A 23,473-nucleotide genomic window follows, 5' to 3' on the forward strand; every position below is an offset into this window, starting at 1 on the left:
CCATAAGTTATTGGACTGGATAATCTCCTTTTAGGTTCGTTAAAGGATGAATTGACCAAGGTATTAAGGACAGTCTCCCCTGATTTTCACAAAGTAGTTCTACTGGAACTTTGATAGCCACCTGAGAGAGCAAGTGAGACTCAGTCAAATGCCTCTGCCAGGTTGGGACTTGTCAATCTTCATCTAGATTACATACTCAGGTCCCAGAGTGGAGCTGTAACCTTCTGACTTAGAGGCTAGAGTATTAATATTGGGTCAAATTTGATGTCTTAACTCAGGTAAGAAATGATACTTTTGCAACACAGTAAGCAACATGTTGATCTTAATACATTGACATCTCATTTATGTAGAAATCAAACATGAAAGTGCCATCCCTTTTCTTTTCAAAAATGCCATGTGTCAATTGAAGATGTAGAAGGCCAGAGAATCTAACTCCTTGCACTTTATTCAAGCATAGGGCTCATTAGCATTCATCAGCTAGACTAAACAGCTTGATGCAATGCTACAACTGCAAAATATAATGCTTTTATTTTGTTATGCAGCAAGAGGCTCTCTATTGCTTTTCATCTAATACTGTGATCTCTTATTGATAATCTCCATCTATTTTTGTCAGTCTCCATACATTCTTTAAAAAGGTTTATTTCTGAATTAATTTTTGTACAATAATAATGCCTTAAGATTTAAGACTGCAACACCAAAATGTCAAGTATTAACTTTTATTTGATGTTCTAAATTGGTTTTAAATCTATTTGTAGCAATTAGTGAGTATAATTGTTGGTGAAACATATTGATTGAAAGTTATTAAACCTATATGGAAACTGAAATCCTAAACTCATTCTACAGACTGAATTATTGATAATCTAATATCGACCTCATAATCTTATTTCTGTTCAATATATACAGGGAACTCAAATTGCAGATTCCTAACTTAACACAATCACTTTCATTGTATATTCTTGTGCAAAATTAAATCTCACAGGAACCATTGCAATCTTCTTTATTACAATAAAACCAATAACATTTTATTTAAAAATTGATTGCAGGGAGATAGAAGAGGATGCAAAGTGTGTCTTACAAGGAAAGTGAATTTAAAACATTTATAATCTGACATGGATTGAATAGCTGAGCAGGAGTGGATGCCATGAATGAGAATCAAATATGTTTCTGTCCACAGACAGTAATTAAGTGCCACTGCAAAATTTTAAAATGAAAAAAATCAGCATTACATCTCAGCATGTAAGCTTGGATATGAAGTCAAGAGAAACTGTGAAAAGAATGATCGCAATGAACACAATGAACCGAAGGATGTGTATGTAAACATTATTAATTTAATACTGATTTTTGTATAAGGACTATGGGAAGTAAATCGCATCTTTATTAATTGAAAGAATGACCCCTCAGCATTGACCATTAAAATACAATGAAGTCTCCAATAGGAACCAAAGAACAAGCATTAACCCATCATGCACTGTAACAGGATATGTACCACATTTAAAACAAAATGTAAATCTTGTTGAGTTTACTTGACAATGTGTGATTTGTGATACCATGTTTCCTTGCAAGTCCTTGCATTGTGTTTTTATGACATCCATGAAGTGTTTTGCCCAATGTTCAAAGTCAACTGTACAACTGGCTTGCAAATGCTGAATTTGGGTCTTTTCCAAAGTAATTATTGCAAAACATCCCACAATCAGAACAGTGGGGCTGGGTGTTGTTTGTCATCTCCTTGATTGATGATCAAAAATAGAACTCAGATCTGAACCGCTTGGTCAGTACAGCTTTGAATGAGAACTGGACTTAATAATTTAAGATCTGTTTGTTAAAAGGCAAAATTCAGTCTTTGAAAGTTAATTCCCTCCATCCATCTTGTCACCTTATCAAAACACAAATCCTTTACAAAACCTGGATGAAACTTCCAAAGCTGAGAGCAGTGGGGTAGACTGTATCAGATAGATATATAGAGTATGCACCCTTTGCATCTGTTTCTCCTGCATCATATCTGATCAAAGTTTTTATAACATGGATAAAATTTTACCAAATGAAACAATTTTATTAATAAAAAAAGGAGCATGCATCTCCCATTATACTTTCTGATTTAGGAATTCAGCCTTTAACTGCAATTACAGATGAATTTTCTAAAAGACTTATTTGTTTCCTAGGCATTTAAATTCTGAGCATTTAAACATCAACTTTTCTGACCCTTCATTAAGTAATTTCATTGTATTACGCTATACTAAACAAAGTTGCGCAGAAATCGGGTTACTTTGGTTCTCTACAATATTGTTGCATTTTGTTCACCTCAGTAGAACCACTCCCTCACAGTGCCAGAGAGCCATTCCCTGAAAGTGGTGATACAGCTGGTGAAGAAAGTGTTTGGCATGTTTGCATTCATCAGTCAGGGTAATGAGTACCAGAGTTGGGATGTCATGTTACAAGCCATTGGCGAGACACACTTAGTGTATTGCATACAGTTCTGGCTGCCTAGGATGTCATCAAGCTGGAAAAGGTGCAGTAAAGATTCACAAGGGTGTTGCTGGAACTGGAGTGCTTGAGCTGTAAGGAGAGACTGGAGAGGCTGCGCTTTTTTCCCTTGAGCTTAGGAGGCTAACAGGTGACCTCAGAGAGGTATATAGAATCATGATGGGCAGAGATAAGGTGAATGGTCACATTCTTTTTCCCAGGGGAGGGGAGTCTAAAACTAGAAAGCATAGGTTTAAGGTGAGAGGGGCAAGATTTAAAGGGGATCTGAGAGGCAAGTTTTCCCACACAGAGGGTGGTGCATATATGGAACAAGCTACCAGAGGAAATGGTAGAAGTGAGTACAATTACAATGTTTAAGAGACATTTAGACAACTACATTGATAGAGGAAAGGTTTCGAGAGATACGGGCCAAACACAAGCAAATGGAACTAGCTCAGTTAGACACCTTGGTTGGCATGGACAAGTTGGACTGAAGGTCAGTTTCCATGCTCAATGACTCTAATTCTGACCGCATCCCAAGGACATCTGGATGGTAGTTTAATTAGCCACAGTAAATTGCTACTAGTGTCTTGGTGGGTAGTAGAATCTGGTGGGTGCTGATGAGCACGTGGAAAGAATAAAAAGTGGGCCAATGTAGGATTAGTATAAATGGGTGGTTGACGGTTGCTGTGGGTTCAGTGGACCTAAGCCTAATGCCACTGCTTCCTCAACAAAGCACAGAATTGGTCAAACCAAAACAGGATTAGCATGCTTTGTAGCCAAAAGTAAGGTTTATGGGCATTTCCTGGTGGAACCACATACAATTCAGCACAGTTGTCTGTGCTGATGATGTTTTCTCAGCAGTGTTTGACAGATGTCTCCCTTTTTTCCTTAACCATGGCTTTTTTCCATCATAGTTGACAGAGCTCTCAACTGCATCTATTCTATTTCTTGCTCTTGTGCTCTCCCCATCTCTTCTTCCACCCAGAGCAAGGATAGGGTTCACCTACCACCTCACCAGCCTCTACATTCAACTAATCACACTCTATAATTCCCACCATCTTCGACATGATGCCCTATCCAGACACATTTTTTGCCCACTCTTTGGCATCTGAAAGGACTGTTCCCTCCATGATATCCTGGTTCAGTCTTCCACCCGATCCCCTCAATGTCCATCTCACTTCTTGCAGGAGGTTGTGTGGAGCCAAGAGGGTGTGATCTCCTGGAGGCCATGTGCACCTCTTTGCAAAGGCTTCATGACAATCCTATCACACAGTCCCTCCTGATGCAGGTGACTGCAGCAGGCAGAGACCACACAACATCATTCTACATTTAAGTGTCACCATGATCCAAGCAGAGGTCTATCCTTTACTACAAGGGAGCAGTTTGACTCGCTCAAGAATAATGTCCTGCCACTAGGGAGCAGCTTGATAGCTTCAATGGGTAATATAAAGCCACTTGTGACCAGCATGCCCTTCCCATTGTACACAGGGATGCTAAATTTGAGCAGCTTGCATTTCCTCTGAAAGAAAGGGAAGCTTCACAGGACTAACTAGCTGTTCTCCATAACAGAGAGATGTGGCACGTGTGCAGATTACTCTAGAGAAACAAAGGACTGCAGATGTTGGAATCCAGATGAAAAACACGATGATGCTGGAGGAACTCAGCAGGCCAGGCAGCATCCATGGAGAAAAGCAGGTGGTCAACGTTTCAGGTCAGGACCCTTCCTCAGGACTGAAGATAGGAAAAGGGAAAAGCAGAGCAGTGATCACTCCACCTCCCCTCTTTTGTCCACCTATCACTGGTACAAGTGACAATAATAAACCAATACCAATACCAATACTCCCTGGTTTGGTCTGTGGTTCTCTTCTTAGGCAGTTCTTTAGGGTCGAGGATGATTTGCTTCCACTCCAGTGTCGATAGGTGGAAGGTGGCTATGCATGAACTTTGTAAACATGGTGCGTGGTGGCCATTGTGCACTAGCGACCACATGGGCTTGACCGAGCAAAGACTTAGTGCACAGAAACACACACCAAATACGCACAACAAACATGTGCACACATGTGGCTATAAACATAATCTTCGGTGTGAGGGCACACACGACTGCTGCCTTTCACTCTCTTTGGGGCCTCTCTCCAATTGCTGATCACCCTTCCCAACAAATCCCAGGACACACACAGTCTAGCCTGGATCACCATTACCGCCCCCAGGAAAACCTTCCAAGCACCTTCAACTGTTTGTTTGGTGCTGCCTGGTGTTGTTGCCAGATTGTAGTGTCCCAGTGCTGTGCAGGCAGGTTGGTGGGTCCTGGCTGTGATTTCATGACCAATAGAGGCAGCTTCTCCAGTAGGGATGAGAGCATCTCACTTGGCTGCACTGACTTCTCATGGAGCCTCTTTCCCCTGCACTACCTTTAAACTGACAGGGCTTAGGCAGTGACTCCCGGGAGAAGTAGGGAATATGAGGCAGTTTGCTTGGTGAGATGAAACATCAGCTCTCGGTTGTTCTTTCTCCAGGAATCTGTCTGGAAGTAACAGGAATAGGTGGAAGAACGATGGTGCAGGAATCCTGACAGCACATGGATTGGATCCTGAATAACCGTATGCTTCTACGCCACTGTGTACCTTGAAACAGACATTTGGTACAATGTCTTGAAATAAAGATCTCTGATTTCTCCTCACGGAATGAGAGTGCACTTTTCTGGCTTCAGCTGTTTGCCCCACATTGCATTTCCTTGCATATTGGATACCAATCTGATTGATCTGTCCAAATAGATGATTTTATAATACTACAGGTTACCTTAACATCACCGCCAGAATAACCAACTAACACTCTCTTACAATTATGTGTAAGTGGGTGCCTGTGCCTCTTGCGCTGACCTAAACCAAGTTCTGTAGAAAAATCCATACTGTATATGGAACAGTGGAAAGACCTGGCTCTTTCCTGTCCAGAACTAATCTCAACCTGCTTGGTTCTATCGACCTTACACTTAGCATAATGACATGCAGTTGCATTGGCTGCACTGCTGACCAGACACCATCGATACTGAGCAGAAATCAAATGGGCTTACTGTTCAGACTGACAGAGTGGAGCTGCTCCAAGGAAAGTATATTTTGTGCGGAGGTCATGGCTATTTAAGCAACATGCCAATCATCAGAAATACAGAGATGTTGGAGCAAGCCACTTCAAAAATTGGACCAGGGATTCATACATTGATGTGTTATATTAAATACAGATGCCCTGCACAGCAGTGTCTGAGAGAATTTTATTGGATATATTTCATATATCTTAATGATATAGGAGGCCATTCTGCCCATCGAGTCAATGCTGGGTCTCAGAGCAATCCTATTTCCTCCTTCTATTTCCTTGCACCTATTCTCTGTCACGTGCCCATCAACTCCCCCTGATTCTCCAGCCACCCACCAACACTAGGGACAATTGACAGTGGCCAGTTAACCTACCAACCAGCACATCTTTGAGATGTGAGAATAAAACCACAGCACCCTTTATATCACTCATAAAATTATGAGGTAGATAGACAGGGTGGACTGCAGGAAACTTTTCCCCACATCAGAGGTGGATTAAACCAGAGGACACAGATTTAGGGTAAGTGGTAAGAGATTTAGAGGGAATTTGAGGGCGACTTTTTTCACCCGGAGAGTGGTGAGTACCTGGAATACACTGCCTGAAAGAGCGGTGGAAGCAGAGTGACCAACAGCATTTATAAAGTGTCTAGATGAGCACTTTAATTGCTTAGGCTACAGACTAAGGAAGATGGGATTAATATGGTTGTCCCCACTGGTTGGCATGGAACTGGTGGGCTGAATGGCCTGTTTCCATGCTTTAGGACTCTATGAGTCTATGTCACCTGGGGCAAACCCATATAGTCACAGGCAGAATGTGCAAATGCCATACAGACAGCACCAGAGGTTAGGATCACATCTGGGCCACTGGAGCTACCAGATTCCTGGCCTCTCCCAGCTGATCGTGAGTGTACTACGTTAGTATTAATGATTGTAGTGTGTTCATGGTTACTTGGTTTGCTTTGACGACCATGATTTAGCAGGCTCCTTATGAAAATCATCTATCTATTATAAAGTCCTTTAGATCCCATGTGGATAATGTCTCTCTCCTCAGCTTAACTAGGAGTTGAGGCTGTTGATGTTTAGCTGGGACTTCCCTGGTAACCTTACCTGTTCTCTGCAATGCATTCAGCCACACTTCAAATGAACGTTGCCATACCACATTCACCAGCCATTACTAGTCCTTAATTTGAATGGGTAGCTGACCTGGATGAAAAAAGTAAGTGAAAGTAAGTGGTTTGTTTATTTTTCTTTACATTAATATTTTAATTAATTAATATTAGTTATTGGTATGTATTTTTAAAAATCCTTTTAGTTACTTAAACCTCCTTCAAAAGATTTTAATCATCTCTGATTTGACAGCACAAAAGGCCTTCAGGGTGATGTGGGGCAGGGCCTCAGGAAACCGGTCTGCCTGGGCACCAGTCATTGACTGCTCCACCTCATAGGATGGATTTAGCAGCGAGGCTTCATCTCGATTGGACCTGTGGGGTTACAAAAGGTTAGCCCAGCCATGGCGACCGCAGGGGTGGTAGAATGTACTGTGAATGTGAGGCTTGTGCCACATTGTGCACCAACTGACCTGATCGGGGCAGGGCAATAATATTATTTAAATTTCAAGTAATTTGGTATTGGTATTGGTTATTGGTTTATTATTGTCACTTGTACCAAGGTACAGTGAAAAGCTTGTCTTGCATACCGATCGTACAGGTCAATTCATTACACAGTGCAGTTACATTGAGTTAGTACAGAGTGCATTGAGGTAGTACAGGTAAAAACAATAACAGCACAGAGTAAAGTGTCACAGCTACAGAGAAAGTGCAGTGCGATAAGGTGCAAGGTCACAACAAGGTAGATCGTGAGGTTATAGTCCATCTTATCATATAAGGGAACCGTTCAATAAGTCTCATCACAGTGGGGTAGAAGCTGTCCTTAAGTCTGGTGGTACGTGCCTCAATACTGCACACATTGTGAAAGGGATGACATAAGATTTTATTTCATTGTTTAAACCAGGTGATTATCATATGAAGCGGTTTGGTTTTTGTGAGTCAGCTCCAGTATTTGTATTTATATTTATTATTTATAGCAGGAAAGAACTGCCACAGAAATGGACTGCATCAAAGGACAGCATTGACTCATTTGTCCTCACAGGCCAAAATGTACTTTTCCAATCCAATCCCTGTTCCCAGCCTGTGTTCCATTGTTTTGTAGGTTACAACACATCACATGTAATCCACATTTTAATCGCTGTGAATGTTTATGTCTCCACTACCTTTTCGGCAGTAAGTGTGTTCGAGGCATCCCACCAACCCTTTGGGTGAAATATAATTTTCCTCATGTTTCCTCGGATCCTTATACCAATTATTACAAATCTCTACATCCTAGTTAACAACCTCTCTGCTAATGGAAATACATCCTTTCTATCTGAGCCTCTCATAGTTTTATACGCTTCAATTAAATTTTCTTTTACTCTCTCTTACTCCAAAGAAAACAATCCTATCTCAGTCAGTCTTTATTCACAGTTAAAATTCTCCAGCCTCGACAATATCCTCACAAATTTCCTCTATGGCCTTTTTGGTACAATCATATAGTAACTAAGGTGCTGGGACCAGAGGAATGAAGTACAGCTGGTAAGTCCTCACAATTAGCAGAGGAGAAAGATAAGTGAGTAATGTGGTAAAATAAATGATTTCACTACTGCAAGTTAGTTGTGTTTTAAATACAGCCATTCATTCAGTATTTTATATATGGTTTACAACCAATCTGTAAGCAATTTAATTGTTAAACATCTTATCTTAATAACAATCTTCAATTCAGCCCCTCAGCTGTCAATTCAACTCCTTACAAGTCACTAATTGGTAATTAACTGTATTTATAGAAAAGCTCCATAACATGTTGGCTTTCACTTAAACCTTCCATCAAAGTCTGTTAAAATTTCACAAAATGCTGGTGGTTGTCACTAACGGTTACTACTAAGTTCCATCAGACTCAACATATTGTGTGGGTCTGGGTGTTGCCCGGAGCAGTTGAAAGAAAACCACTAAGTTTTGTTCTTTCCACTACACCCTCCCTTTCATATGTCTAAGGAAATTTGTACTCTATCTTATCAAGAATGCAGAGCTGTAAAATGCAGTAACATATTGGAGGCATGTGTGAACTTGGCAGTTAGCTGACCAATTGAAAGATGTCAGACCTAAAGTTGTGCCCTAGGTTGTTTTGTCCAATGTCGGTATACATTGTGTCTAACATTCTTCCAAGTAACGCTTAATTTCTAAGATTGCAGACCTTAACTATTATTCATGGTAAATTTAGAATGCTTGTCTTTTTATAAAAAATAACAAATAGCTGGTAGTGAGTTGGAATTCTCGTGCATTCATCAACTGCTAGAGCCCCCTTTGTGGTTCACGACATCACAGGAACTGCTTGATTGAATTATACTCGTATAGCTGACGACCACGTTATTTATTATCCTGCATCTGTTTTCACATTTGTAATCCCAAGGGTATAACTGGAACCTCGCACACCCATATGCCTCATTTTATTTCTTCACATGCTCTTGTGATGGAGCACCATTTTGGAGAAATAACTCCAGTGGGATATATGGTATACTATATTCCAGGATGAAAGTATTATCAATAGCTTTATTATTTGCATTCTTGCTGTTGGCTATTCCATTTATGGCATTTTGGCCAGCTGTAAGCAAGCTTGAATACATCTTTATATATCCAACCAAATAAACAATCAGCAGTTCTTGCTTCGCCATATCAAATGATAAGATTTTTCATTCTTTTCATCTCAAACGCTATTATTCCAGAACTATTCTCCAACCTCTTTCATAATGTGCACCTACCGCAGTTCTATGAGAAACCATTTCTCTAAACCTCTTTTTCCTTTCGTCTCTTCTATTCTTAAGCCAAACACCAAATACACAGAGGTCATGGATATCTTTATCTTCAAGATTAAATCCATCCTTCCAGCTCCCTCTAACAATTTGTCCTTTCCTCACATTCTTTTACAGAAGACAAATTAGGTTGATGATATCTTCCCCATCATACTTTTGAGACCAAAGTCCTTCACTTTTGATCTCCACCACCCACAATGGGTGGCATAGTATTGCAGTGAGTGGAGCTGCAGCAACCCAGATTGGTTGGTGCTGTCTGTGTGGAGTTTGCCTATTCTCCCTGTGGTGTGTGGGCTTCCTCTGCATATGCCAGCTTCCTTCCACATCCCAAAGAGGTGCCACTTGTCAGTTAATAGGCGACTATAAAAATTCCTCCTCGTGTGTGGTTTATGATAGAATCCATGGGGATTTAAGGGGAATGTGGAGAAAATAAAACATGGGATTGGGTCAGTGCGCTGAAGGGCCTGTTTCCATGCTGTATAATTCTCCATGACATCTCTCTCTCTCTTTCTCTTTCTCCCTCTATGACAGTTCATTATATTGGCATCCTTGGAGCACATCATCAATCCTAAATAAGAAATAGGCCAAGACTAATGGTAATTTGACAATCATGAATGGTTAAAATTACTAGTGTTCCAAGGTTTGGACAATTGATCTGGAAGCATGGGTTTGAATTCCATCATGGCAACTAGGAAATTTTAATTTAATTATTTAAAAACAACATGAAAAGTAACATCAGTAATGGTAACCATGGGTCTTCCAGTCCACGGTTAAAACTGATCTGTTTCACCAGTATTCCTTCGGGAAGGAAATCTGTCATCCTTACTGTTCCAGCCTGTATGTGATTCCAGACCCACCAGTGTGGTTCAATTTTAACTAAACTATGAAATGGCCTAGCAAGGCATTCAGATCAAGGGCGATTAGAGGCAGACAAAATATGCTGGCTCTGCCATTGGTTCAAATGCCAAAAATGAATAAAAATGTATTATGTCCATCTTTTTCTTTGTTTCTTCCACTGAATAATTTCAACATACCATCAAACTGTATAACCCACATATATACTCAATATTAGGGAGATATAGATTTCCGCTACTGAAAGACAGAAAGGCCTCAGGAATTGGTTATTCTAGAAATGGTCCAGATATGAAGGAATTCGCTGGAATAAAAAAAAACAAGAAATAAAACCCTAAAGAACATTAACAACACTATCAATTTGAAGCTTTCTCAAAACAATTACGATTAAATGTACAGTGGAACTTCATTATTCTGTTCTGAAGGTCAGTGGTGGTGAGTAGTGGGGGATGGGGGAATGGTCACATCGATTAGTAGTTGGGCTGGGTATGTAATTGGCCAACAGGTCAGTGGGCAGCTCAGGGTACAGATGAGGTGGCCATCGGTGAATAAATTGGATTTGAGCATCGGAATGATGGTGGGGAGTGGGGATGAGCAGACGGGGGTTGTGAGATTGGTATTGGTATTGGTTTGTTATTGTCACTTGTACTGAGGTACAGTGAAAAACTTGTCTTGCATACTGTTCGTACAGATCAATTCATTACACTGTGCATTGAGGTAGTACAGAGTGCATTGAGGCAGTACAAGGTAAAAACAATAACAGAGTAAAGTGTCGCAGCTACAGGGAAGTGCATTGCAGGTAGACAATAAGGTGCAAGGTCACAACAAGGTAGATTGTGAATGGCAGAGGCTATGGGATCTGAGCAGGAGCCTTTGAGACAACTAAGTACATAACTTTGAGGACCTACCTGAAGTGAGTTCTCAGCATCAGATTCTACAGGGACAGATGGGCCTCCTTTGACGAGTTCTGAATTGGGCCTCAGTGCTCTTTGCTACTCTAGGGATCCAAGATTTTGAAAATATGATTGAGACTTGCAGCGTCTGGGCTTCTCCCTACATTAAGATAAGACAAGATGAGATATCTTTATTAGTCACATGTACATCGAAACACACAGTGAAATGCACCTTTTTGCATAGTGTTGTGATGGCAGCCCGCAAGTGTTGTCATGCTTCTGATGCCAACATAGCATGCCCACAACTTCCTAACCCGTACGTCTTTGGAATGTGGGAGGAAACCGGAGCACCCGGAGGAAACCCATGCAGACACGGGGAGAACGTACAAACTCCTTACAGACGGTGGCCAGATTTGAACCTGGGTCGCTGGCGCTGTAATAGTGTTACACTAACTGCTACACTACCGCTACGGCACCTGTTGCTTGGAAAACTTAGTAGGAAGATCATGAACTTTGTAAAACTCAGGTTGGCCATGATCTTCCTGTGCAATGACTTTACCAATGCTATAGAACCGTGCAGAGCAGAAAAAATTGGCACTTCACAGTGCGATTTCTGGACAACAATGTCTCCACCATGTCTATGGATCCATCTTACAAAATTGTAACACATGTTAGGAATACCAAAGATGAGAAGGCAAATGATATAAGAGTCACAAGTGAGAGCTGGACTGGCCAGGCAGGGTAAAGTTATATGATATTCCTGTCACTGGGCAACTGAGAGGAAAGATGTAATTGATTTAATGATTGATATGAAGGTTCGCCAACCTCTAAGTTAAGGTATATTCACACTTTATACTAACATTCAGAGAAAAAAATGTGGTAAAAACACAAAGTAGACCATTCTTGGGTGCATCTATTAGAGTGTTGTCTTCAAGAAACTGCTGAGCTATTAGCTAAGATTGTACTAGGTGCATTACCTTTAACACTTATTTGCTGTAAGCTCTTGCTCTTGCAATGTCACTGTAATGACTTGCAATGACTTGGCTTTGATTCAGTAAATTTCACTGTTAATTGGAACGATATTGTCAGTTGGTCTCGAATTGAGAGTCTGAACATAAACCTTACACCCATCTCAAACATCAACGTTTGACTTGAAATCCATTTCTATATACCTTATCATCTCAAAACACTCAAATGTGTCATAACCTCCAATCTATTTCCATCCTTGTTGAGGCATAACGATTGGAAAATTCTGTACAAATCAGGAAATTCTCTCATTCTCTACCATTAGTGTCATGTTTCCTCAATGTATAGAGGGATGATTAAAACCTCCTAAAAATGACACTATTTTATCTTTGAACTTTGTTTCTCTGTTGCCTTCTTACAGCTTGAAGTTCCATGATAAAGAAATTCCCTGTAATGTAACAAATTCCCTTCTGAATCTTAACTCGACAGGCAGATTTAATCTGAAAACCATTTTGAATATCCTCTCTACTTAAAACTTGAACATCGTCCTTAATTAATAGTCATGTCCCCTACTACTTTTCCAGCTCCTTCATTTCTGCAAGTGTGTCAAGAATATCTTGATTAAGACATGTTCCTGCCAGCAAAACCATATAATAATCCCATGCAGCAATTGGAGCCAGTAACTCACAAACCAAATTGGGTTCACTAATAAAGACATTTTTACAATTCAATACCACCTTCAGCATTTTTGGGATAGATCTAATTTTACTGTTGTTAATCTAATATATCTTCTGATTTTATTGCTGATTCTCTCTGCCATATTCCGGTTTCATCCATCTGCTAAATTTATTCAAACTTCATCTTGTAAAAATGTCTTTTCCCCCAGCCCTGTTCTCAGTGGTACAGAAATCTTAAACCCATTCTCTTGAATTGCTTCTCCAGACATGCAGGAATCTTTCCAGCTTTCACCCTTTTTGCAGGATCAAAGCTGTCCCAGTTAAGGTTATAAATTACTGACCATTCACTGTCTCGTCTTAACCTCCTTAATCATTTTGCCTCAAGTATTGCTCTGTTGAATTGGCCTTCCAGGAGAAAGTGACTGAGAGTATTCCCGCAGAAGGTCATATATTTCCACGATGACAGCCTTGGGAAAACCTGGGCCTGTGAATGGATTCTTCATCAGAGAGGTTCGGGTAGGATGGAGGTCTTTAAGGACTCTCTGGGAGTAGGCTCACTGCTGATGGGAATGTCTCTACCTCCTGCCAGGATCCCTATACCTATATTAGTGGCCATCCATGTCCATAAGGATGCCTGCGGTAATGGAGAGCTGTCAGCAGCCTCACTACTGAGGCACCATGGAATGAAAATCTCAGCAGCTAATTGCTGGAGAAAATACTCTCCATTAGTTTAAATATACTGTGGTCTCTGGAAGGAACGTGAGCAGCATGTGATTAGTTCTGAAGCACCCAGTTAGCTGCTCTAATGTCAGCACAGATTGCCTTTAAGTAGCAAGGAGAGCAAAACCGAGCACAGTGTGTTCCCGGTTCTACTGAGTCTGTTCCATAATGCTTGTAATATGGAGCTTTGAGCTCCAAATTATATTGGAATAATGGAAACCGGCAGCTTGTGACTAGTGACTAGTCATGAGGTGTGCTCCGGAGTCTGGGAAAAGATCAGGCATGTTAACATGGATTGTGCATGGAAGTGCCTAAATCAGTTATGTGACTGGCATGACTTTACCTGGAAATAATAGCGTGTGTAATGCACTCAGGATAAAAGTGAATTTTCCAGTGTGAGAGAAAGGCACAGTGAGGAGGGCTGCTGCCTCACAGCTCCAGCGACCTGGTTCGCTCTTGGCTTCGGATGCTACTTGTCTCATTATGACTGCACAGTTTCCTCCCACATTCCAAAGATGTGTGAGTTGTTAGGGTAATTGGTTCCAGTAAATTGTCCCTAATGAGTGGGCGAGTGATAGAACCTGGGGACCTTGATGAGATTGTGAGCAGAATAAAACAGAATTAGTGCAAGTGGGTGAATGATGGTTGTCACAGCCTAAATAGGCTGAATGGCCTGCTTCCCTGCTGTATGACTCTAGTGCCTAAAGATTGGGTGCTCTGTGATTCAGGCTCTAGGCTGATGTAAGACTTCAAATTCCTTTAGAGAATCCATATTTAGTTTCACAACATATGAAACAGGAGCAGGATTAGGACATTTGGAGCCTGGAGCATGCTCCATCATTCAATAAGGCCTATTCTTGGCTGGAACACCACTTTCCCACTGTCTGCTCATATCCCCCAAATCCCTTGTAGCTTAAATGTCCATTTTGAATACTCTCAATGACCCTGCTTCCACTGCTTTCTGGGGTATTCCAAAGATTTACAATCTTTTAAGGGAAGAAATTCCACCTGATCTCTGTATTGTACAGGTGAACCTTTATTCTCAAATGTTGCCTCCAGGTTAAAGATATCACCAGTAGGAAAAAATGTCTCCTCAGCATCCACTTTGACAATCCCCCTCAAGGTGTTTTATGTTTAATAAGATCATCATTAATCTTCGATGGTCTGTTATACTTAGGTTCTGCCAGCTCAACCTTCCTTCTTACATGTCTGCTCATCCCTGGAACAATCTAATGAACCTTTGCACTGTCTTCAACATAAGTATACTTAAATATGGTGACCAAAACTGTATTCAGTATTCATCAGGCACATTGATTAGCATAATGCTCTTGCAGCACCAGTGACCCAGGTTCAATTCCGGCCACTGTCTGTAAGGAGTTTGTATGTTCTCCCCGTGTCTGCGTGGGTTTCCTCCAGATGCTCCAGTTTCCTCCCACATTCCAAAGATGTATGAGTTAGGAAGTTGTGGGCACCGGAAGCATGGCAACACTTGCGGGCTGCCCCCAGAACAGTCTACACAAACGATGCATTTCACTGTGTGTTTCGATGTACATGTGACTAATAAAGGTATTTTATCTTACCTTATCTTATTCGACATATTGCTCAGTACTCACTTGCACCCTGTAAAGTTCCATCAAAACATCACTATTTTCATACTCCATTCCCCTTGCATTAAAAGCCAGCAATCAATTAGTCTGATCCTGGGGATGAAAGGGTTAATGCATGATCAGTGTTTGATGGCTCTGGGCCTGTACTCGCTGGAGTTTACAAGAATGAGGGGGGATCTCATTGATACCTACTGAATATTGAAAGGCCTGGATAGAGTGGATGTGGAGAGGATGTTTCCAGTAGTGGGATAGTCTAGGACCAGAGGGCACAGCCTCAGAATAAAAGGATGTCTCTTAAGAACAGAGATAAGGAGGAATTTCTTGAGCCAGAGAGTGGTGAGTTTGTGGAATTCATTGCCACAGACGGCTGTGGAAGGCAAGTCGTTGGGTATATTTAAAGTGGAGGTTGATAGGTTCTTGATTATTAAGGGTGGTCAAAGGTTACGGGGAGAAGGCAGGAGAATGGGGTTGAGAGGGAAAAATAAATCAGCCATGATTGAATGGTGGAGCAGACTTGATGGGCCGAATGGCCTAATTCTGCTCCTATGTCTTGTGGTCTTTGGTCAAATGTGATTTCCCTTTCATAAAACCACATTGACTCTGCTTGACCATCTATGGTCTTTGAAATATTCAGCTACCATCTCCATGATAATGGACTCTAGCGTTTTCCCAGTGAAATGTTCCCTAATGGGTGCACAGTTTCCTGTTTTCATTCTCCCCTCTTCATGAATAATAGTGTTACATTTGTGGCTTTCCAGTCCTCTGGGACTTCCTCAGAATCCAGTGTGCTCAATTTATTTCCTTTATCAATCTATTCATTACCTTCTCAAGGAACTTAATTAAATTTGTCAGATGTGATATGTTTTCTTTCAACAAACCTATGCTATTTTTAACCTTTTCTTTCCAAATGTGTAACACACAATGGATTCTTAGCCACATTTGTCTAGTATTTTTAAAGTATAATTTTATCCCTTTCTTGAAAATCAATTCTCCTCTAGGCTAAATGCCCTTTCTTAGAAAATTTGAAAAATGTTGGTCTGAGCTTCCACAATATCCCTTCTGAATTCCCTCAGTTGTCAATGATGCATGCTGTCAAAGTAGGTCTTCCTCCATGAGTTACAGCAAAGAATATACTACTATGTCTTCATCAAGTTGATATGTCTGCTCTACAATTTATCCCCAGGGCAACCTGAGTCACAATCTTTCTGAGATATTCCCTTTGTCCTATCCATCACTTTCCCACATCCTCTGCTACATAAAACTAACTTGCTTTCTCTTTCCCTGTTCTGAGAAAGGATCTTTGGCCAGAAGCATTAAATACTGTTTCTCTTTCCACAGATGCTGCCTGACTTTCTCAGCATTTTCTCTTTTTAAATTTGTACCACAACTATCGCATGTTTGGAAGTTTCTTAAACTTTCTTCACCCTGTTGCCAATTTTCTTGTCCAAATTATCGGAATGGTTCTTTTATTGTTGAATTTACTTTGTAACCTAGCACCTTTTCTTTCATCTGCTCCCTCTCTTTTTTTCAGCTCGATATTGAATTTAATAATTGAGATTAATTATGCTATATTCTTTTATCTTCTTGACCAGGCTGCTGATAAGTGCTGATTTCAGGGCGTAAGGTTATCTAAGTACATTTGATTGCATACGGAGTGACTGGAACCCCAAATATATATGGGTAGTTAATGCCCAAGGTAACTGGGCCCTTTTCAAATTTTTGTTGGGGGGAAATATCTGCAGTGGATGGATGTACAGTTACCTTGACAGGAAGTTGGTTTATTTATTCATTTCTCTAGTATGCTGGAAAGTAGCTGACAGGCACAATAGTGTAGTAGCTAGCGTAACGCTATTACAGCGCCAATGAATGGGGTTCGATTCTGGCTGCTGTAAGGAATTTGTACGTTCTCCCCGTGTCTGCGTGGGTTTCCTCAGGGTGCTCCGGTTTCTTCCCACGTTCCAAAGACGTACGGGTTAGGAAGTTGTGGGCATGCTATGTTGGCGCCGAAAGCGTGGCGACACTTGCGGGCTGCTCCCAGAATATTCTACGCAAAAGATGCATTTCACTGTGTGTTTTGATGTATGTGACTAATAAAGGTATCTTATATATATTAAAAAAAAAGCAATAAATACAAGAAAATACTGTGAGCTCCATGCGATAAGATGAAGTGTAGCATCATGACTGCAGCTCCATCAAGGAACTCAACAACACATAGGACCAAGCAACCTGCTTGATGGCACCCCATCCACTACCATAAACATTTACTCCTTCATCACTGATGTACCAAACTGCAATGTATACTGTGTACATAGAATATAGAACATAGAACAGTACAGCACAGGAACAGGTCCTTTGACTCACGTTCTCGGTGCTGAACATGATGCCAAATTAAACTAAATCTCTTCTGCCTGCACATGATCCATATCCCTCCATTTCCTGCACATTCATGTGTCTACCAGCCTCTTAAATGCCACTATTGTATCTGCTTCCACCACCACCCCTGGCAGCCCACTTCAGATACCTACCACTCTCTGTGTAAAAAAAATTGCCCTACATATCTCCCTTAAACTTTCCCCCCTTATGTGCATGTCTTCTAATATTTGATATTTCTACCCTGGGGAAAAGGTTCTGACTGCCTACTCTACCTCTGCCTCTCATAATTTTACAAACTTCTGTCAGGTCTCCACTCAGCCTCCTACATTCCTGAGAAGACAACCCAGGTTTGTCCAATCTCTCCTTATAGCTCATACTTTCTAATCCAGGCAGCATCCCGGTAAACCTTTTCTGCACCCTTTCCAAAGCCTTCACATCCTTCCTGTAACGGGGTGACCAAAATTGCACACAATACTCCAAGTGCAGCCTAGTCAAATGTTTATATAGCTGCAACATGATTTCCTTACTCTTATACTCAAAGCCCCAAGCAACGAAGGCAAGCTTGCCTTCTTCACCACCCTATCTACTTGCATGGCCACTTTCAGTGACCCATGGATTTGGACCTCCTCAGCCCTCTGTACATCAATGCTGTTAAGGGTCCTGCCACTAATTGTATACTTCCCCCTTGCATTTGTCCTCCCAACGTGATCACCTCACATTTGCTCAGATTAAACTCCACCTGCCATTTCTCTGCACACGTCTGATGTATATTCTGCTGTAGCACTTGTCAGACTTTTTCACTGTCCACAGCTCCACCAATCCTTGTGTCGTCTGCAAACTTACTAACCATCTACATTTTCATCCAAGTAATTTATATATATCACAAACAACAGAGGTCTCAGTATGGACCACTGCGGAACACCACTGGTCACGGGCCTCCAGTCAGAATAACAGCCTTCCACCACTACTCCCTGTCTTCCACGGGCAAGACGATTCTGCCAAACTACCAAGTCACTGCGGATCCCATGCATTTTAATCTTCTGGATCAGCCGACCATTAGGGACCTTGTCAAATGCCTTATTAAAGTCCACGTAGGCAACATCTACTGCCCTACCCTCATCAATAATGCACTGCACTCTCGCCAAGACTATTCTAACAGCAGTTCCTAAACCTATCTACAGAAGAACAAGGGTAGTGAAAACACCATGATCTACATCCTCCTGTCCATTCACACATCATCCTAACTTGGAAGTATATTGCTTGGAATTCATTACCTAACAACATCAGCTACCCATCAGCTGGTAAGTCGGGCAGAGCAATGGCAGATGGAATTTAATCATGATAACTGTGAGGTGATGCATCTTGGGGGAGTCTGACAAGGGTAGGACATATACCATGAATAGTAGGTCCCGAGGGAGTATTGAGGAACTGAGGGATCTGGATGTACAAGTCCAAATATCCCTGAATGTGACGGCACTCTGGTTGGTGAAGAAGGCAAACGGAACACTTACACTCATTAGCTGGGGTAGAGGATATAGCCACAGGGAGGTCTTGGTACAACTTCTACGAAACATTGTTAGGCTGTAGCTGGAACAATGTGTGCAGTTCTGGTTGGTACACAATAGGGAGGACGTGATTACACTGGAGAAGGTGCAGAAAAGATTCATAGAACATTACAGCACAATACAGGCCCTTCGGCCCACGACGTTTGACAACATTTTATCCTGCTCTGATATCTATCTAACCCTTCCCTCCCACAAAGCCCTCCATTTTTCTATCGTTCATGTGCCTATCTAAGAGTCTCTTAAATGTCCCTAATGTATCTGCCCCCACAACCTCTGCCGGCAGTGCATTCCACGCACCCACCACTGTCTGTGTAAAAAACTTACCTCTGACATCCCCCTTGTACCTTCCTCCAATCACCTTAAAATTATGTCCCTTCGTGTTAGCCATTGTTGCCCTGGGAAAAAGTCTCTGACTGTCCACTCGATCTATGTCTCTTATCATCTTGTAAACCTCTATCCTCCTTTGCTCCAAACAGAAAAGCCCTAGCTCGCTCAACCTATCCTGCTCTCCAATGCAGGCAGCATCCTGGTAAATCTCCTCTGCACCCTCTCTAAAGCTTCCACATCCTTCCTATAATGAGGCGACCAGAACTGAACACAATACTCCAATTCACCAGGATGTTACCTGGGACGGAACGCTTTAGTCATGAGGAGATACTGGATAGGCCGGGTTTGTTTCCCTTACAGCAGAGGAGGCTGAGGGGGACCCAATTGAGCTACATTATGAGGGACGCAGATATGGTAGATAGTGAGAAACTTGCCCCATAGCTGAAGTGTCTAATACCAGAAGGGCATTGGTTTAAGGTGAGGAGTAAGTTGCTTAGAGTGGATCTGAAGAAGATTTTTTCACCTGGAGGACGGTTAAAGTCGAGAACATACAACCTAAGAAGGTGCTGGAGGCATGAACCCTGATAACATCTGAGAAGTATCTGGACGAGCATATGAATCATCAAGACGTAGTAGGCTACGGACCAAGTGCTCATAAATGGAATTAGTATAGATAGGTACTTGATAGTCAGCATAGACGTGGTGGGCCGAAGGGCCTGTTTCTGTTCTGTATGACTCTATGACTCTATGGCAGTACATCACCAGAAGGATTTCAACATTCATGACACGGTGGCACAACAGGGCAGCACAGTTGGTTCAACTCCAGGGAGCTAGGTTCAATGCTGACCTCGGATTGCATATTCTCCCCTGACAGAGTGGGTTTCTTACAAGTGCTCTGGTCTCCTCCCACATCCCAAGATCATCCTGGTAGGTAAATTGGCTACTGTAAGTTACCCTTCAGTGCAGGTAAGTTGCAAAAAAGAATTAAGTGGGAGTTGATGGGCGTGTGAGAGAAACTAGGCTGCAAGGTAACAAGTTGAGGTTGAGTGGGATGGCATTGGATCTTATGGACCAAATGGTCTCCTTCTGTGCCCTACTAAATAACTCAACTCATTACCAACTTCTTGAGGACAATTAAGGGTGGGGAATAAATATTGGCCTTGGAAACTCTCAAAAAGAATTGAAGAAAATTATAATTCTTATCTCCATGCCTGTCAACTTGTGTGGGGAACTGGATGATTCTGTGCCCTAAAGGGAACTGGACTGATCAACATGAACTTGCATGAACTTCAGCATGTACAGCCATTCTAAAAATCAATGAATCATTGTTGCTTGTATCCCTTCTGTTATGCATAAACTACTGAGTGAGAAAAGCAGATGATGAGATTGCAAAAAGCGCACCTTGAAGCATTCCCCCATTCCATGCTGCTGTTCAAAAACAAATGCATATATAACTGCATAATAATGTGACATTCCATAATGGCTCATATCTGTTCACAATGGTATCGATTGGTTCCCTGGAAGTACACACCAGATGCTACAGTTTTGGGAACTGGACAAAAGCCCTTGTTACCTTCCCTTCTTAAGCAAGAGGCATGTATTATTGGTTTTGTTGGCAGTCATCACTGTCGGTGTCCCTTTCAACGTTTACAAGTCATACTGGAAGTTATTTATGGGCCTCATAAACATTGTGCTGATAAATCTAGTAAACCTTGTGCCATAAAAACGTTCTCAGGAGGTAGGATACTCCCAGTAGAAATTAAATCTCAAGTCTTCAGCTGTCATATATCACTTCCTTTAATTTCTAAAGGTTCAACACACTAACTATGAGTTTAGTTTTTTTTGTGGCAATAGTATAGGTTCAGTCTAATTGCTGATGGATTCATTTCCCATTTATCTTTCCATGGCATGATGTTTATTGATGACCGGTTTAACATTACTTTTTAGTTTCTAGATTGTCATGCTGAAATTTACTCAGAAACAATTGGTGAATATGATTTTAACACATTTTAGTTATAGGAAAACATATCACATTATATAATTGCTCCCTATTATAGATCGGATGTAATAACAACCTTAAATCTCATCAGCAAATAAATATATTCTTGGCTAGATTACAGTACACTTTACCATTGATGGTAATATGAAAATTTATGAAGATGATCTTGAACAATAAGGAAACGAAGCACTTGCATTTATATAGCAACTTCCAAATGTCACCAAATGGTGGTTAAATAAAAAAATGCAGTAATTAATCAGCAAGTCAGGCAGCATTTGTGGAGAGAAAAACAAAGTTAATGTTTCAGGTCAATGACCTTGCAGTTGAATTTTGTTTTATCTTATCTTTTTCTCACTGAATTTGTGGAATTCAGTGAGAAAAAAGATGCATGAATGAATCTCTCTTTTATTTGTTCATGATTATTTTGCATGGATAAATAACTTACTCTTTTGAGTAAATTATCTTTGTTTTATATTTTAATAAATCTATAAAGTGACCTCAGACTTAAAATTTTGCTGAGATTGACAATGCTGGATTGAAAAAAAATCAGATGTTGCAATGCAAAAATCAAAGTACAAATGATACCCTAATACAAATTGAAAATTGTATCTAATAACATGTCAGTTTATTGAGGTGGGGGTTTGTAAAAGTATATTACACTACATAATAGTACCAGACATAGCAAGTTATCTTATTCCACGTGTAATTGCCCAAGTTGAAAATTGTCTGCAGGTGGTTGAGAGCTCTAATTGAATGGATAATATAGATCTGTTGAGTTAATGTTATGTAAGCTTCAGCCTGACAAGGATCTTGAGTGAGATTTTATAACAACATAGTAAATCATATCAATGAAATGTCAGTATATGATTAAAACTTTTTATCTTGGACTTTTATTTCAAAAGAATTTACAAATTATTCCAGAGCAGTTGGTGAGCAAAGTCAGAGTGCAGGGAAATAAGATCAATCTTGTCTTCAGCAAGAAGTTATTTTTAAAATCAGATGTTCTATAGGTCAACTTGAAAACATAAACACCAATCACTGGACTCCAGCATCAGAGTATCAATAGTTTCAACAGATCACGTTGATGCCTGGACAATGGGAAGCCAATAAATTAATATACTTTGTACAAATAAAATGCACCTTTAATATATTTTAAATATACCTTTAAGACTGTTAGTTTTGTGCAATAACATTACATTGATTTCAGGTAGCACCTAAACCCAGCTCTATCATGGAATCCAAATGATCTTTCAACTTTCCCACTCAGAACAATGGATATAAGTGCTATTGCGATGGCAGGAGATTATGCTTGTAAGTTTGCCCTCTTTGAATTTTCACATGGCTACTGTACATAAAATATCTGTAAAAAATCAAAATACAACAATTGCTGAAAATCAGCAATTAGAAGAGAAAATGCTGGAAATATTCAGCCAGTCAGACACTGTGTTTAGAGATAATATTTTCCATTCTAATGAGATGTCATTGAATTGTTAACCCTGTTAACTTTGCTTCTCTCTGTAGATGCTGCCTGATCTGTTGAGCACTTTCTGTTATTCTTTAAAATGTCCAAAATCCAAGATCAGTGCTGGGACCTCTGTTGTTTGTGATGTATATCAATGACTTGGATGAAAATGTTGATGGGTGGATCAGCAAGTTTGCCATTGAGAACAAGATTGGTGGACTTGTGGACAGTGTAAAGGACTATCAAAGATAACAGTGGGATATAGATCAATTACAGATATGGGCAGAGAAGTGGCAAATGGAGTTTAGTCTGGGCAAGTGTGAGGTGCTGCACTTTGGGAGGTCAAATCAAAGGAGAAAGTATACATTTAATGATAGGCCCCTTAAAAACACAGAGGTACAGAGGGATCCTGGAGTCCAGGTCCATAGTTCACTGAAAGTAGCTACGCAAGTGGATGAGGTGGTAAAGAAGGTGTATGGACTGCTTGCCTTCATTGGTAGGGGTGTTGAATATAGGATTAAGGAAGTCATGCTGGAGCTATATAAAACTTTAGTCGGACTGCACTTGGAGTACTGTGTGCAGTTCTGG

This window comes from Pristis pectinata, chromosome 7 (assembly GCF_009764475.1).
Source record: "Pristis pectinata isolate sPriPec2 chromosome 7, sPriPec2.1.pri, whole genome shotgun sequence".
Classification (NCBI taxonomy): Eukaryota; Metazoa; Chordata; class Chondrichthyes; order Rhinopristiformes; family Pristidae; genus Pristis; species Pristis pectinata.